The 10,645-nt window shown below is 52.9% G+C and overlaps 1 pseudogene; it reads left to right on the top strand.

Moving 5' to 3' along the window:
- Positions 1 to 409: 409 nt before the first annotated feature.
- LOC142005054 (olfactory receptor 12D1-like) lies at positions 410 to 1,349 on the top strand (annotated as a pseudogene).
- The last annotated feature ends 9,296 nt before the right edge of the window (positions 1,350 to 10,645 follow it).

Below are 10,645 nucleotides of genomic sequence, written 5' to 3'. Positions count from 1 at the left end.
AGGGAGGAATCGATAACCAACTGCAGCTCTGTGAGCTTAGAGACCGGCAGGAACTCTGAGCACTTTGGTGCAGAATCACAGAACGATAGAATGCCAGGGCTGGAAGGGACCTTGAGAGGTCGTTGAGTCCAGCCCCCTGCCCAAAGCAGGATCTACCCCAGCTAAGTCATCCCAGCCAGGACTTTGTCAAGCCGGGACTTAGAAACCTCTAGGGATGGAGATTTCACCACCTCTCTCGGTAACACATTGCGGTGCTTCACCTCCCTCCCGGTGAAAGAGTTTTCCCCATGTCCAACCTGCACCTCCCCCTCTGTAACTTCAGATCTTTGCTCGGGTCGAGAACGCATCTTGAAATACAACTTGCAGGGAATCTTTCTGCTCCCGCACTCCTCCCCAGCCGCAGTTAGCAATGGAGAACCAGACGGAGGTGAAGGAGTTTGTTCTCCTCGGACTGACCAATCTCCCAGACCTGCGACATTTCCTCTTTCCTCCCTTCCTCCTGCTCTACATGACCAGCGTGCTGGGAAACTGGGCCATCATAGCCGTGGTGATGGCCGAGCCCCGGCTCCACACCCCCATGTACTTCTTCTTGGGCAACCTCTCCAGCCTGGACGTCTGCTTCTCCACAGTCACCGTGCCCAAGATGTTGGCAGGTTTCCTCTCTCAGCACCAGACCATCTCCTTTGCTGGCTGCCTGGTCCAGCTCCACTTCTTCCATCTCTTGGGCAGCAGCGAGTCCGTACTGCTGGCCGTCATGGCCTACGACCGCTACGTGGCCATCTGCAACCTGCTGCGCTACGCTGTGGTCATGAGCCCACGGGCCTGCCTGCTCCTGGCAGCGGCTACTTGGGGCACTGGTTTTCTGCATGCCCTGATTACCACAGCCATGGCTGCCGGGCTACGGTTCTGCAGCTCCAACCGCATCCACCACTTCTTCTGTGACATCAAACCCCTGCTGAGCCTGGCCCGCGGCAGCACCGGCCTCAACCTGACCCTGCTCAACGTCGATGCTGCGGTCCTCGGCCTGAGTCCCTTCGTCCTCACGCTCTGCTCCTACCTCTACATCATCTCCTTCCTCCTCCTGAAGGTCCAGTCACGGGAAAGCAGGAGAAAGGCCTTTTCCACCTGCACCTCCCACCTCACCGTGGTGTCTCTGTTCTACGTGCCCGTCCTCGGCAGCTACATGATTTCCTCTCCAGGGTTCTCTCTGACAGAGACATGATACCCACCCTCATGTACAGCGTCGTCACCCCAGTCCTGAACCCCTCATCTACACCCTCCGAAATGACGAGGTGAAAACAGCACTAAAAAAACTCCTGAACAGGAAACTCTTCCCCAACAGGACTTGAATCAAATGAAAGCAGAAATAAACACAATCAAAGGGTGAGTCTGTGGACACTGGTGTTCTGAACCACAATACCGTTCAATGGGGTTTCCTCCAGTTTCTCATTACTGGGTTCACTGCAGGGCAGAAATAAGAGGATGTGAGAACTTGAATGTCATTTCTTATGGTGAAATGTTTGGATTTTCTCAGCGAGGTCGCTGCATTAGTCTGTGTCTTCACACAACAAACAAGCAGTCCTGTCGCACCTGAAAGATGAACAATATTATTTACTTGCTTTCGTGGGACAGAGCCACTTCTTCAGATCTGGAGAATAATTACTAGTAACTGAGAGAAAAAGAATTTAAAATGTAGATAGAAAGAAAGAGAAGAGCTGACGAAACAGCTAGACAGGGTGAATGAAGTGGGCTAGGGAGGAAAAAAACAGCCTCTGCAAGTGCCTAGTGAGTTGAATGGGATGCCTGGGATCTCTGTGAATACCAAAGGTGGGATATTGTCCCTGCAGTACACAAGGGAAGTGAGATCTTTGTTGAGACCATGGTGTGAGGTATCAAACTGGAAAATGAATTCCAATTCAGATGTGTCCCTTTGTCATCTGGTGCTACCATCTGTTTGTTTTAGAACACACACCAGGATGTCCTTGATAGTGCGTCCTGCCAAACTGAAATGCTCACTTAGCGATTTATGTGTATTCAGATTCTTAATCTCTGTCCCACAGAATTTCATCACCTGATAGATTAGATTGTTAGTCTTTAAGGTGCTACAGGACTGCTGGTGTGTTTTCTTTGGATTTTGTTTAAGTATAATGGTGATTGTTCTGTATTCCTGTATGAAAAAGTTACAACACCCTTGTACAGGTTGAACCTTTCTCGTCTGGCACTCTCCGGACCTAACCAGTGCCAGATGAGAGAACTTGCTGCTCAATAGCTGCGTCTACACGTGCACGCTACTTCGAAGTAGCGGCACCAACTTCGAAATAGCACCCGTCGCGTCTACACGCGTCGGGCGCTATTTCGAAGTTAACTTCGACGTTAGGCAGCGAGACGTCGAAGTCGCTAACCTCATGAGGAGATAGGAATAGTGCCCTACTTCGACGTTCAACGTCGAAGTAGGGACCGTGTAGACGATCCGCGTCCTGCAACGTCGAAATTGCTGGGTCCTCCATGGTGGCCATCAGCTGGGGGGTTGAGAGACGCTCTCTCTCCAGCCCCTGCGGGGCTCTATGGTCACCGTGGGCAGCAGCCCTTAGCCCAGGGCTTCTGGCTGCTTCTGCGGCAGCTGGGGATCTATGCTGCAGGCACAGGGTCTGCAACCAGTTGTCAGCTCTGTGGATCTTGTGTTGTTTAGTGCAACTGTGTCTGGGAGGGGCCCTTTAAGGGAGCGGCTTGCTGTTGAGTCCGCCCTGTGACCCTGTCTGCAGCTGTGCCTGGCATCCCTATTTCGATGTGTGCTACTTTGACGTGTAGACGTTCCCTCGCTGCACCTATTTCGATGTTGGGCTGAGCAACGTCGAAGTTGAACATCGACGTTGCCGGCCCTGGAGGACATGTAGACGTTATTCATCGAAATAGACTATTTCGATGTCGCAACATCAAAATAAGCTATTTCGATGTTGGCTGCACGTGTAGACGTAGCCAATATGAGCTAGCACATTACCACCACCTCCACTGCTTACTGGGCTCTTAGAAGACATTTAGGGGTAAATTGCAGCTCAGTAAGAACCCAGAACACTGAGAATCAGGACTGGTGGCTGGAAAGAAAATTTATGGGACCATGGGAAACTTGCCCACACCCATGATAAGTGGTCATCCGGCTAACTAAAATCATGCCAGATTATGGAGTCTGCCAGATGAGAGAGGTTCAACCTGTAATCTATTTATCCCTGCATTAATCACATGTACTCTGACCCTTAGCTCCATTTATGGTCTGCCATTGGAGAAACTTTGAGTTGGAGGCATCATGTGGGAGAGACAAAGGGGAATGACCGTAAATCACACCCAATAGATAAAACGATTCCAGCAGTGCCTATGCGGAACATTTTCCTGAGCTTTGACTCTGTGGGAAGCTGGAAAACCCCGATAAGGCAGAGGTGGGTTAAAGGGATGCCTTACTCATGGACTTCCGGAAGTGAATGTTTGACTTTCTGACACATTAGTTAGGAAATTCTTGGCTGTGTTTCCTCTGTAATTACACTAGTCATCAAACCAAGGTGACCAGTGAGCGCCAGCAAAGGCTTTCAAGAACAACAGAACAGGGGTGACACACTGGGGCTGAGATGGGGGGGCTTGTGCCCACCGCATTTCTCTAGGGAGTTGCCAGGTCTGACCAGGCATATGGTGTGGCTGGATTCCTCCCGGCATGTTAGCAGCCAGAGCTGGGAGTCGTGGTTGACACAGAGGCAGGAGCAACAAGAGAGAGTTGGTGCTGTTTTCCAGAAGGGAAACTGAGGCTGAAGGGGAGACCACCTGCGTGGGGGGCCTGACTCAACCAGGTGTTGGAGCAGCTGAAGCTTTGAATTGCGACCTGCCCACACACTGTCAGCGGGAACGTCTGTGTGTCAAACCCATCGAATTCCCTTCTCTGCTGGCGTCCCTGGCCCGGAGGAGGGGGACGGGAGATGGGAACGACTGGGGTTTATTCAGGCTTCTCACGCAGTAGTGCCTGCCTGAAATCGAGGCTCCGTGACACGACTGAGCGGTGACGTAACAGACTGGACGAGCGCTTTCAGAGGGCTCTGGTCAGTGGTTCCCTGTCGGACCGGCACCCGCGTTCCATGGAGTCTCGCAAGGGCCTGGCCTGAGTGCGGTGCTATGAGGTGTTTCCAAGGGTGTCTTGGGCGCAGGCCTGACAAGAGACCTTGCAGGCTGGGGAGGGCGACTGGCACTTTGGAGGACAGGATTAGAATCCAAGCCAGGCTGGGGAGCAGTAGTGCTGGGTGATAATGGAGCTCAGATGGACCACGTGTCACCAGGGTGATGCTGGGGCCAAAACCAGGCAGGTGCCACGCTGGGCGCGTTAACCCGAGATCGGCAAAGGAGGCGGCTGCTCCGTTCCCCTCAGCCTGGCGAGCGCGCGGCTGCAGGGGCACGGCCGGTGCCGCGCTTTCCTGGGAGCAGGAGGTTTACCTGGCATTGCTCAGCTCTTTCAGAGGAGCACAGGCTGCACCTCTCTAATCCGGCGCTCGCTCGGCCGGCGGCTCCCGTGATCTGGCAGGACGCGACTCAGCTGGACGGCCACTTACGATGCGCGTGGCCAAGTTTCCCACGGCCCCATAAAGTTTGTTTCCAGCCACCAGGCCTGGCGCTCAGTGTCTGTGCGGTTTCTCAGCTGTAATTTACCCCCAAACGTCTTCCAATAGCCCAGTGAGCCCTAGGCAATGTGCTAGACAATACTGACCTCCTCCCTCCTCTTCCTACATGAGCCTAAATCCCTCAGCCTCTCCTTGTGAGTCACGTGCTCCAGCCCCCCAGTCATTTTCAATGCCCTCTGCTGAACCAGGTCCAATGTTTCCACCTCCTTTCTCCGCTGGGGGCCCAGAACTGGGTGTAATGCTCCAGATGTGGCCTCACCAGAGCCAAATAAAGGGAAATAATAACTTCTCTAGAGCTGCTGGAAATGCTTCTCCAAATGCCCCCCAATACGCCATTAGCCTTGTGGGCTACAAGGGCGCATTGCTGACTCATATCCGGCCTCTCGTCCACTGTAATCCCCAGGTCCTTTTCTGCTGCACTGCTCCTTAGCCAGTCAGTTCCCAGCCGGCAACAATGCTTGGGATTCTCCCATCCCAACAGCAGGACTCTGCTCTCACACTTGTTGAAACTCATCAGGTTTCTCTTGGCTCAATCCTCCAGTTTATCTAGATCCCTCTGGCCCCTATCCCTGCCTTCCAACATATCTACCTGACCCCCTAGCTTCGTGTCATCTGCAAATTTGCTGCGGGTGTGTTCCTTCCCCTTATCCAGGTCATTAATAAAGATGTTGAAAAATACTGGCCCTAGAATGATCCTTGGGACATTCCACTTAAAACTGAACTCCATCCAGCTATTGAGCCATTGACCACTACCTGTTGGGCTGGACCATCTAGCCAGCTTTCTATCCATCTTTCAGTCCAGGTATCCAATCCGTTCTGCCTTAACTTATGGACTGGACTGTTGCGGGACACTCTATCAAAAGCTTTGCTAAAGTCAAGGTATATCACATCCACTGACTTCCCCATGTCCACAGGGCCAGTTACCTCATCATAAAAGCTAATCAGATTGGTCAGGCAGGACTTGCCCTTGGTGAATCCATATTGACTGCTCTTGATCACTTTCCCCTCTTCCAAGTGCTTCAAAATGGATTCCTTGCGGATCCCCTCCATGATTTTTCCAGGGACTGAGGTAAAGGTGACCGGTCGAGAGTTCCCTGGATTGTCCTTCTTTCCTTTCATAAAGGTGGACACTATGTTTGCATTTTTCTAATTGTCTGGGACCTCTCCTGAGCTCCACGAGTTTTCGAATATAATGGCCAAAGGCTCTGCAATGACATCTGCCAATTCCCTCAGTGCCCTCGGATGCGTTAGATCTGGAGCCAGGGATTTGTGTGCGTCTAGACAGGCTGGCTTCTGGGACGGATTCTGTTTCCCCCCCACCCACGCTCACTCTTTCCTCACTCACACAAGGGAAAGCTCACGTCAGAGAAAGCCATTTCTCTGACAAAGGAACCGCCCGGATCTCCCACACACTTATGGGATCTATGAACAATTTCTTATCAGCTCATTATAATCCGTATCGACCCAGAAGCTGCCCCCGAACAGCTTTTGGAAAGTTAAAGCACTGAAACCCAGCAGCGCCTGGACTGAGTGGAGGTTTTGTACCACAGGGAGGCCGGGGGCACTTACTGGGGCGGTAAAGGCAGTGGTGCTACAGTGGTGGCTACTCCCAGGGGCTGAGGCTGGGCAGGCTGTCCCTGGGCTCCAGGTAATATACACAAACCTGGAGGAGAACACGTCAATCTCCCTGGACACTCAGGAGCAGATTTAACAATAGCCGTCCTACAGCGAGGGGAAAAATCCAACAATAAGCTGCAAAGAGAAATTTCAGAGCTGCATTTCATTTGCAAATTTGACACCATCAACCAAGGGCTGAACAGAGACTGGGAGTGGCTGGCCCATTACAGAAGCAGTTTCTCTGCTGTTGATCTCACACCTCCACATTAGCTACTGACAATAGGCCACTTGACTGAACTCACTTGATTTCTCCTCTCTTAATGTTCACAACTCCACATTAACTGCCGATGATTGGCCACATCCACCCTGACTGAATAGACCTTGTCAGCTCTGACCCTCCCTTTACTGAGCCTCCCTCTTTAAACCCTCCTCCTAACACCTCCCCCGCAACTCATGCATCTGATGAAGCGGGTCTTTGCCCACGAAGGCTCATGCTCCAAAATATCTGTTAGTCTATAAGGTGCCACAGGACTTCTTGTTGTTTTTGAAGACACAGACGAACTCAGTACCTCTCTGAGATTTGAATCTGGTGTGAAACCGCAGGCCCCAACTAGCACCTGAGGAATCTCCTCAGAGTTGAGCTTGTGTAACCCGAACACCTACTAGGTGTGTTTGACTGTCCCTCTGGAGGCACCTAAACCACTCAGGCTTCATCTACCCTCGAGAGTTTTGTTGAGGTTTGGTTGACAAAACTCACGTTGCATCTACACACAAAATACATTCTGTCAACAGAAACTGTTGACAAAAAAGCTGTGTACGTGCTCCGGGGGGCCCTGTTGTCAACAGAGCAGATCAAAAGATCCAGCCGCTTTTCTGTATAGACACGATCTGTCGACAGAAGTTTTGTGGGAACATCTCTTCGGACAGCAATGCCTGTGGGCAGATGCAGCTAGTGCAGGCGTAACCCCACAGAACTAGAGAAGGAGTCTCTGCACAGCCCTGGCTTTGAGCTCACGCTGCGGTCCTGGGTTCAAGTCCCCCTGTCAGTGGTTACACTTGCTCATTGACTTCTGCATCTGACAGGTGCTAAATGTACACAAGCCCTGGGATGGGATGGGAGTGCTGGGCCAAAGAACCATCAACAGCAGGGTGGGGGGAGTCCCTGCAACTGGGCCTGGCTGAATTCTGATGTCTTTGTAGTGGGGGACTGCCTGGAGCCCCGGTCACCCCCACAAGCCCAGTCATGCTGGGACCTCAAACAAGGCTCGGGAAGCTCACGTTTAAGGAGTAAAACTTTCAAAAGCATCCACAGGAGTCAGGAACCTAAAGAGAAGAATTTATAAGCATTTAGGCTCCTGAATCCCCTTAACTTCAGGTGCCCAGGGCTGAGGGACTCAAAGGCACAGAGGTGAAAGTTATGGGAGCCGGGAGCCTAAAGAGCAGTGAGGGTCTGGACCTGACACACTTCCAGAAATGGCCAAAGACACAGAGCTGCTTCTTTTGGCCCCCAAATCCCTATGAAAATCTGGTTTTCACTTTCAATAAAACTTTGGCTCACAAGTGCCTAAGTCCCTTAGGGCCAGGCTTCCCGAGGTATTTAGAAGCATGTATTGTCTGGTCCAAGAGCCCTTTGAAAGCCAACAGGGCATCAGCCTACAGGGAAACTGCCACAGGTGCAAGGGAAGGTGCAATTTTCGACTGACTAAGCTGCTTGAGGGCAGCTCTGGGTGTGGGACGCTTACAGCTGGGCCTGGTGAGCGTCAGTACCAGCGACTCGCTTCCCAGCAGCAGGGCTCAGCCCCTGCCGACAGGCAGCGCAGGAGACACCCGGCTTGAGAACTTGGTGGGGTGATTTACGGCTGTTCTGAGACCTCGTCATGGCAAATGGCGTTTCAAAGGCTCTGAAGCGGCAACACTTTGAATCTCAGCATCTACTGACATTAAGTAACTCCTAGACTCACCTGGGAGGAGCCGTTTTCAGGGCAGCACCACCTCACTGCCACGGGCAGCCCCAGTGAGCTCCTGTGACCTGCCAGCCCCCTGCCTTGAGCTCCACCCCCTGCCATGAGCCCCCCAGATCTCCCAGCTCCCAACCCTGATTCCTACCTCCATCACCCCCTGCCCTGGTGCCTGCATCCCCACACTCAGTCCTCCCCACACCTCCCTGCCCCCTCCACACCGAGCCCTGACTCCTGCTCACCCAAATGCCCTCACAAAGCTACGGGCCTGAGCGATGCCGGGTGCATCCCAAAACATCCGCAACTGTGAATGCTGCGCAGGCCAGGAGCGTATCAGCCCTCGAGTCTCCCGCGCTGGAGGTTTTCAGGAGCTGGTTGGACAAACACCTGTCAGGGAGTGTCTGGATAATCGTTAGCCCTGCTGTGAGTGCAGGGGGCCGGCGCTAAGTGGCCTCGTGAGGTCCCTCCCAGGAAATATTTTCAGAGGGGGGAATGCGTAGGGATAGCGCCTGAAGGAGAACAAATGTATTTAGGACATATCGACCCACGTGCTTCAGGGCACAAGGAAACAAGGGTCAGGAATATTTCCCTTCTGGTCTCTAGCATGGATGGAACTGACCCAAAATGACCATGAGCCTCGGCTGAGCTCACGGCCCCTTTGTGCCAGGCGTCATAGGGTCACACGATGGGAGTCAGAGCCTGCACTGGAGAGCTCCGGGCTTCTGTGCACATCTCTCCTTGAATTTCAGTGGCATCTGGGCCTCTCAGGTCGTGGAACATCTCAGGTGAAATAGACAAGTTGGCCAAACACCTGGAGAGAGATTCATTGTTATCGCTAAGATGGCGACGCCTCCGAAACCAGTGTTATCACTGAGCGCCGCAGCACAGACCAACTGCCCCATGGTCCAACAGGCGTTTCATTGCAAGTGTGATGTAGTGGGGGGATACGTGTGTGTATACAGGGGGGCACTCACGGGGGGGGGCTCCTGCTGAGGGTAACTGAGGCGACCAGGTGACACCTCTGGGCTGCAGACAAAGGGGGAGGTGGAGCCTGAGGGGTTTGAATCGGAACTGGGAGCCTCCTCTCCCCAGCATGGATTGGACTGGCTGTCCCTGCCTGCTGTACTGACACTTCTGTACGATGCTGTGTCCTGCTGGCTAATAAACCCGCTGCTCTCCTGCTGCGTGAGAGTCACTCCTGCCTGGGAAGATGAATTCCTTGAGTTTGGTGTGGTTCTCCTCCTGGCTTGGCTTTCAAGCTCTTTCTTTTGGCACTTCGGTCCATTTTTTTCAGCCAATGAGGGCAAAAGTCCCATTAAAAAAAAAATCTAGATGTGTTTCAAAATGTGCTTTTGTTTCAGATAGCTAGATAGAGAGCTAGATAGACAGATTTCGTCTGTTACAGTACTGGTCCTTCCATAACCCAAAGGATTATTTAGCTCCATATTGATGGAGAAGGTTCATTTTAGAAACATTGAGCTAAAGGTTCTTCCCAAGGCCTCTTTCACCTGCGTGTTCCTCAGGCTGTAGATGAAGGGATTCAGCACAGGGATAACAAGGGTATAAACTCAGACACCTCTTTGCTCTGGGAAAGAGATACTTGGGTATTGGTCTGGGCGAACGTCAAGGTAGGAGACCCATAAAATACACTCACAGCCACCACGTGGAAGGTGCAGGTGGGGAAGGCTCCGCCTCTGCCCTCGGCAGAGCCAATCCTGAGGACGGTGGAGCTGGTGTAGGCAGAGGAGATGAGAATGGCTGTGGAGGTGCTCACGAGGATGAGGCCAGATGAGGTGAACAGCACCAGCTCATTGGTGTCTGTGTTGCTGCAGGGGGGAGTTCGCAGGGGTGGAAGGCCACAGGCAAAGAGATCCCTCTCGCTGGACCACAGAAACACAGGGTGAAGGGGAAGACTGGCTGCACTGTGCAGTTTATGACCCCACAAAGAGAGGAGCCCAGCAGCAGCTCAACACAAACCTGCTTGGACCTGGCGATGGGACAGAGCGGGCGGCAGATGGCAGTGCACCAGTCGCAGGCCATGGCTGCCAGGATGCAGGTCTCTGCGGCGACACAGACCCTGAAGAAGAAGAATTGGGGGGTGCATCCGCTGGAGGAAATGGGTTTGCTGCCTGCTAGGAACGGCGCCGTGGCTTTGGGGTGATGGTGGAGGAGTAGCAAAGGTCTAAGGATGGCAGACGGATGAGGAAGAAGTGCGGGAGGGGGGCGCGGGAGGGATGACTTCAATGAGGAAGGCCACAATGGCGCTTCCCAGCCTGGTTACTGTGTAAATCACCAAAAATGCCACCAAAGGGCCGAACTTTGGCCCTGGACCACTTGCAGCCCCAGCAGGGGGAGTTTTGTCAGCGCTGTGCAGTTTCTGCCTTTTGCTGGCTCCATTTCCTTGGGAAGCTCTCTGGC

Source organism: Carettochelys insculpta, chromosome 32, assembly GCF_033958435.1.
Source record: "Carettochelys insculpta isolate YL-2023 chromosome 32, ASM3395843v1, whole genome shotgun sequence".
Lineage (NCBI taxonomy): Eukaryota > Metazoa > Chordata > Testudines > Carettochelyidae > Carettochelys > Carettochelys insculpta.
Note: the sequence above shows the minus strand (reverse complement) of the source record. Positions and strands in the feature narration are given on the sequence as shown.